This window comes from Rhipicephalus sanguineus, chromosome 8, assembly GCF_013339695.2.
Source record: "Rhipicephalus sanguineus isolate Rsan-2018 chromosome 8, BIME_Rsan_1.4, whole genome shotgun sequence".
NCBI lineage: Eukaryota > Metazoa > Arthropoda > Arachnida > Ixodida > Ixodidae > Rhipicephalus > Rhipicephalus sanguineus.
In genome coordinates this window covers 137,543,118-137,549,756 of record NC_051183.1, presented here as the reverse complement: position 1 = coordinate 137,549,756, position 6,639 = coordinate 137,543,118, and the positions used below count along the sequence as shown (strand labels likewise).

Genomic DNA, 6,639 nt, shown 5'->3' with positions numbered 1-6,639 from the left:
AATGGGCACAGTAAAAAGGGCGAGCCGCTGCGTTAACCGCACTGCACCCATTTAATTTATTTCTTGGTAAAGAAAGTCCTTTTAGCTATCTTGTTATTTTGCGTACATGTGTGCTTTTTTTCCTTACGTACTTATAAGCACGCCGAGGACATAGTGAACTGAAGATTAACAACAGAGGCCATCCTCCTGCAGTGGGCATAATATAGGCTGATGAAGACGACGATAATCAAGTAAAATAATATTCTAAGCTACAAGTTTTACCTCGGATTCACGTGACCACCTTCCTCCTTGCGTTTGAAAAGCGTTGAACCAGCTTAACACACGGAGTGAAGATTTGTTATTAAAAAAAAATTAATGAAAAAAAAAAACATGCGTCGGCCGGGAATCGAACCCGGGTCAACTGCTTGGAAGGCAGCTATGCTAACCACTATACCACCGACGCTCCACGGCCGAAGCCGCGTTCGCTGCTATTTTTGTCCGCGTCAGCACATCCGCCCGGAGGAAAGCAGTCGACGAGAGGGAAGCGACCAGGTCCTTGACCGAGCGCGAACCGGCTCCGGTAGCATATATTTCCAAGCGGCGGTCTTTTTAAAATGCGGCGTTCGCCATTCATTCTCCGATTGTTCAAGAGATTGCAAATAGCCAGGGCTGGGCAAAGATACTTTGAAATGTTATCGCAATACGATACAAGATTCTCAGGCAAGAAGTATTTGAGATACAGATACAAGATACTACAACACTGATTGTATCGGATAGGATACATTCCCATTGTATCTTAAGATACTTCGATACATTCGCAAATTTGTTATATAAATATATAATGTAGCACTAAACGCCTATGTACAAAAATGTTGGCTTGAAAATTTATTAACTGCGACCAATTTTGCTTCATTTGAATGAAATTTCTGTTAGTATCTTAAAATGTTTTGTACTTCTTGCTCAAAGTATTTAGCTTCATTCCGAAACAACTTAATGGAGTTACTTTAGCTGCTTAATATGCCAGCTCTTTATACACATCGCTGATAGCGGTTTTTGCTTGTCTCTTTTGTAATTGATGGGAGTCGCGCCTTTGCTTGCCGACCAGCTAGCGGGTTGCCATCTGATCATGAGAACTTCAATAAGAAGCCTCCGCGCGATGGTGAAAATACCGCTGGGGAGTTCTAACTTGCCCGTAAACGTATTACGGCTTTCACATCAGCGGATCACCGGAAACGTTTGAAACGTTTCCGGTGATCCGCTGCCCAGAAACGTTTGAGACGCATTGCACAGTTGCACAGGCCACCGCAGGACACCGCCGCTATTCAACTATTCCCACTCATAGCTCCGATCTCCTGGTGATTAGTAACAGCAGCATTGAATGACTCTGGTAACAGTAAAATAATTTAGGGAAACATAAACAAGGAAAACAGCGAAATCTAAGTAACATAGAAAAGCGATTCCGTATAAAACACAGCGAAAATGTATAGAAACACGATACAGGCGGCACCTAAGAGCTAATAATAACTGTTGCGTTTTACGTCCCTAAACTACGACATGATTATGAGAGGCACTGTAATGGAGGGCTCCGGAACTTTCTGCCACCTGAGGTTCTAAAACCTATATATAAGCACACGGGCCTCTAGCATTCTCCCTCCATCGAAATGCGGCCGAAGCGACCTTTGGGTCAGCAGTCAAGCACCTTAATCACTAGACCACCGAGACGGTAACCCCTAATAGCTATTACAATTAAATCCAGTGCCTATGTAAAATAGCGTAAAACGGCTCGTTGGGACGCTCGTAAGAAAAACGGAGCATTTAGTATGAGAATGTTTCTCGCATACCTTTGCTATCATATTTAAGATGGTTCCTAATAACTTACGATAATATAATGCGAACTCAGTTTTGTTCTTACTTACTAGTAAGCAAAATTTTTGTTATGGTATACTCCAGGCGCCCCGGATTATTATATATTTTTCTCATCCGATCGCCTGTACATAACAGTAAATTCAAGTAGAATATAAGTATGTAAACAGTAGCAGAAATTACGCAGACAGTTAAAAGTCAGAATAAAGAAGAGCTTCCCTTGGCAGCTCGTGCAGTAACGAGACCGCGAAAAAAGCAATATATAGAGGCGTAGGTAATGTATGGGATGCAGGGCAGCTAAATAGAACTTGTGCTAACAATCAAATTATAATCTGAAAACTGGTTGAAAAAAGAAGAGATGTACGCAGAGCAGTGACGTAGCCAAAGGGGGGGGGGAGGGCACACCGGGCCCGTGCCCCCCCCCCCCGAACTCTTTTTTTTTTCATGGGATACAGAGCAGATAAAGAGGGTTCAACTTAAATTGAGGACGACGCAGCGAGCGATGGAAAGGAAAATGATAGGTGTAACCTTAAGAGACAGGAAGAGAGCAGAGTGGGTCAGGGAACAAACGGGAGTTAAGGACATCATAGTTGAAATAAAGAAGAAGAAATGGATATGGGCCGGGCACGTAGCACGTCGGCAGGATAACCGGTGGTCATTAAGGGTAACTGACTGGATTCCAAGAGATGGCAAACGCGTGAGGGGGAGACAAAAAATTAGGTGGTTAGATGAGATTAAGAAGTTTGCAGGTATAACGTGGCAGCAGAAAGCACAGGACCGGGTTGATTGGCGGAACATGGGAGAGGCCTTTGCCCTGCAGTGGGCGTAGACAGGCTGATGATGATGATGATGATGACAGAGCACAAAGTGACACTCGACCCCAAGTATCTGCCCAGACCCCATGTTGGATCAAGAAGGTGCCCCCTCCCCCCTGAAAAACATTTCTGCCTACGCCACTGACGCAGATACAGCGTCTGTTAGATAGGTGCTTGTTCTGTTACATCCAGGACCGGTACCAGGGTGCTATAGCTGTTAGAATATTATTTGCATATAAGTGAATCTCATTGCGTGTAGGTCAAACTTACATCCACGAGATCCTTACAAATCACCGTTGTGTGAAAACCACAAGACGCAAATCAACCCCCCATTCTTGCATTCTTCAGACTTTGTAACGAATCGCCACGCAAGAGGAACTTCCATAACGGCACTATACAGCGGTATCAAAATGTGTGCAAAAGACGCCGCACGCATTGCAGTACGCGGTACAGGACAGCGACTAAGTGCCATGTGTCATGGCGCTGACACAAGTAAAAAGAAAAAAAAAAACGAAAATTCAAAAGGTCGGATGGGCGTAGACGTTCGCGCGCTTGTCTGTCGAGACGACGCGAGCGCCGTCACGTGACTCTGCTTCCCCAATAGAGACGCTGAGAGCTCACTACCTATACTCGCTGGAAAACTCTGGCGGAAAGGTAAAATACTGTCACTGCCTTTAGCTTTATTCTGGTGACTTAGTGGCAGGAGTATCAGCTTGATAAGCGGAGTTCCGCCAACGTTTCTTCTTTCGCACGGTGATGCTGCGACCTCATTATCTCGTATCTTGAGATACACGATACATTCTTCAGTGTATCGGAAATACAGATACTGATACATGTCTTCCGAGACGTATCGCGATACAGATACAAGATAACCAAAGAATATCTAAGATAGTATCTAAGATACATGTATTTTCGATACTGCCCAGCACTGCAAATGGCGTTGCATTGTGAGAACCTTTTCAAGCGAAAGCCTTCGTGACGACTCATCAAGCGCGAAAAGGAACCGTCGGCGTGGGCGTCAACACGAGCGATGCAAGGAATCATAATCACGTGATGACGTCACCTTATGGCGTCATCATGAAGTCACAAGTCGCCACATTTCATGATGTCATTATGAACTCTCCATGGCATCGCAATGACGTCACATTTTTCTCAGACATGGTTACGATAAACTTCAGTAACAACGTGATTCTCACGTCGCAGTGCTTATAAACGCGTAGGTTATATAGCATTCTGAAGAACTACGAAATTCGTTTCAAGAAGGGTGTCATGTATCTCCACCGATTCTATATAATTTGCGTTGGATGGCAGCCACAGACAATGTCCACTGCATTACTACAATATACCGCGTAGCATCTTCTCGCAGCATATGTGTACGTGAGCCTGGCGAGCTGTGTCATGGAGCAGTTTTGACATCACTTGCTTTTGTCTTCTGTTGTACAGGTGAAACCACAGGTGTGGAGCCTACTACTGTGTAACGAACGTAGCCGAGCGAAGTATGTCAGCGTATTGCAATGTGGTGTGCGCATTGTAACGCTTCTTCGTGTTGTGTTGCGCCTCTCGCTTCCATGTCTTTGGCATGCTGTTTAGTATGAAAGGAGCATTAGTGTAGTCAGTGTAATCGATGAGAACATATCTGTGGCCTGTGTTGAACCTGCACAGCTATTGTTGCTCGGAGCAGCAAGAAACTCCTAGAAGAAGCGCTGCCTACGCATCGGTGGATATTTGAAACCTATTTTGCATTGTTCCGCACGGCTAAGAGGTTTCTCAATCCTCGATAACTATGTTGTAATGGTAGTTATACGTAAGAGTGCAGTACCTGCTTCATAAACGCACCAGTGCGAATGCAGCGCTTACTTATATATAAAATCACGTTGGGGTAGTAGAGAATTCAGAAATGCACGTAGTGCGGAACCATTGCTACTTCAAAGAAGAAGTTTCGAGCTTTTGCCGCCGCAAGAGTTCAACGTATGCCATTCAGGGATACCAAAACTGCCTCTGTAATAAAACGACTGTCGTAACACCGAACAAGCTTCAATTAGTGGAACACATTACTATTTTATCACTGATTTTAATAAATGAAGTACTTGTGATGCATTACAAGAGGACCAACGTCCGATATTCGCAGTTCTCGCGTGTGCTGCGGCTTTTCATGCACATAGGAGATGCTATGGGACAGATAGTTTGCAAAAGTGTAGTTAGGAGCGTGAACATGCGAAGCCATGATCACAGAAACTGTGGACGATGGGTCCTATGGGCTACGCATGTTTCAAATCGATGAGAGAGTGTCAGCCCGCCTGAATGAGGATGCAGAACGAAACAACATATAATTTTCTCATGATCCGATATTTACCGAACAGAGTGGAAACAATACAAACAAAAATGAACCCTCAGTAACGCATATCAATCAGATGTGCACGACTCTATCCCAAGTGCAAAAAAAGATGTGCAGTAGCTACAGCGATAAAGCTGGTAACCTTATCTCTCTTCGGAGATAACGGCACTCAGTGTTTGCTTACGCATGTGCATAAAAGCAACCCAAATTGCAGACTTTGCCGCTATCTTGGCAGAGAATGACCAAAAGACGCGAGGTCACTTTAGTGACGTTATATTAATGCTCATTTCGTCTCTGCTTAAAGCATCTTTCAATCTGACAAGCATATGTTCTTTGGCAGGAAGTCGGAATTTCATATACAGTAAAACCCAACTATATAAAACTGTGCTAAATCGAATTATCCTTTATATCGAACTGTTTTCGAACACTACAACGTTTTAACGTCTATTTATAGAAAGATTTACAACTACATCAAACAAAAATAGCCGGAATATATGATATATCGAACATCGGGCCGTGTAAAACATCCCAAGAAGTTGGCTTTCCCTCAGAGGAGGTTGGCTTTTTCTCACGCAAGGGGACTTTCCCGCACGCATACGCGAGAGTGAGCGGTGTGATTAGGAGTGCCGTACCGATACTGCAATGTCTCACCTACAAGCACAGGTCGGCAAACTCACTCATGAGTCGACTCATTCAGACTCACTCAGACTCAGATCGGGCCGCGAGTCCGAGCCTGAGTGAGTCCGGCTCCGGCTGAGTAATATTTTGGCAAGTTTGAGTCGGAGTGAGTCCAGTTGAAGACAATATTAATGAGTCTGAGTCTGAGTGAGTCCAGTTGAGGAGAATATTGGTGAGCCTGAGCCCGAGTGAGCCTTAAGCTCAAAATATATTTCTTGACTGAGCCCGAGTGAGCTCCACCTTTTTTTGCCGAGTTATGGTCCTATCTACTCATCTTCAGCATTACTACCAACCTTATATCGTCTTACGTATATGCTCAAGTCTATTCACGCATATCTCAGCACACTAGCATTCATGCACCACCTCAATATTTATTGATCAGAGGCGAGAGTTAGAGGAAGGCGTGGCATGACCTCCCCCCGCAAACTCTTTCATGGGAAGTTCTTGATAAAACTCTCTTGTGTGAGCCACGTATTTCATAAAATTCTCCTTACTGGATTGATATATGATAATGAATATATATGATATATGATGATAATCTCGTATTTGGTGGTACAAGGTAAAAAGGCGTATCGTAGATTGCCGATTATGTGAGTATTGGCGTTAAAGAGAATTGACACCATGATCGGAAAAGCTAATTTTACGCCAACGGACTTATGAGTCGACTCACTCAGGCTCACTCAAACTCAGGTGAAGCCGTGAGACTGAGCCTGAGTGAATCCGGCTTAGTAATATGTCTGTGAGTTTGAATGTGAGTGTGTCCGGTTGAGCATAAGTTTAGTGAGTCTGAGCCTGAGTGAGTCCGGCTGATGAAAATTTTGCTGAGTCTGAGTCCGAGTGAGCCCTCAGAACAAAATCCATTTCCTGAGTGAGTGCGAGTGAGCTCAAATTTTTTGGCCGACCTATGCCTACAAGCAGTGTTGTAGCCGTCACCGAAAAAAAGTATCTAAATACGTTACTCGTTACGCT

General features: G+C 44.2%; 1 non-coding gene across 1 annotated transcript; it reads right to left on the bottom strand.

Annotated features, from left to right (window-relative positions):
* Positions 1-370: 370 nt before the first annotated feature.
* On the bottom strand, positions 371-442 carry Trnag-ucc (transfer RNA glycine (anticodon UCC)). The gene has a single exon. It is a non-coding gene; the product is annotated as a tRNA-Gly (tRNA).
* Positions 443-6,639: the final 6,197 nt, after the last annotated feature.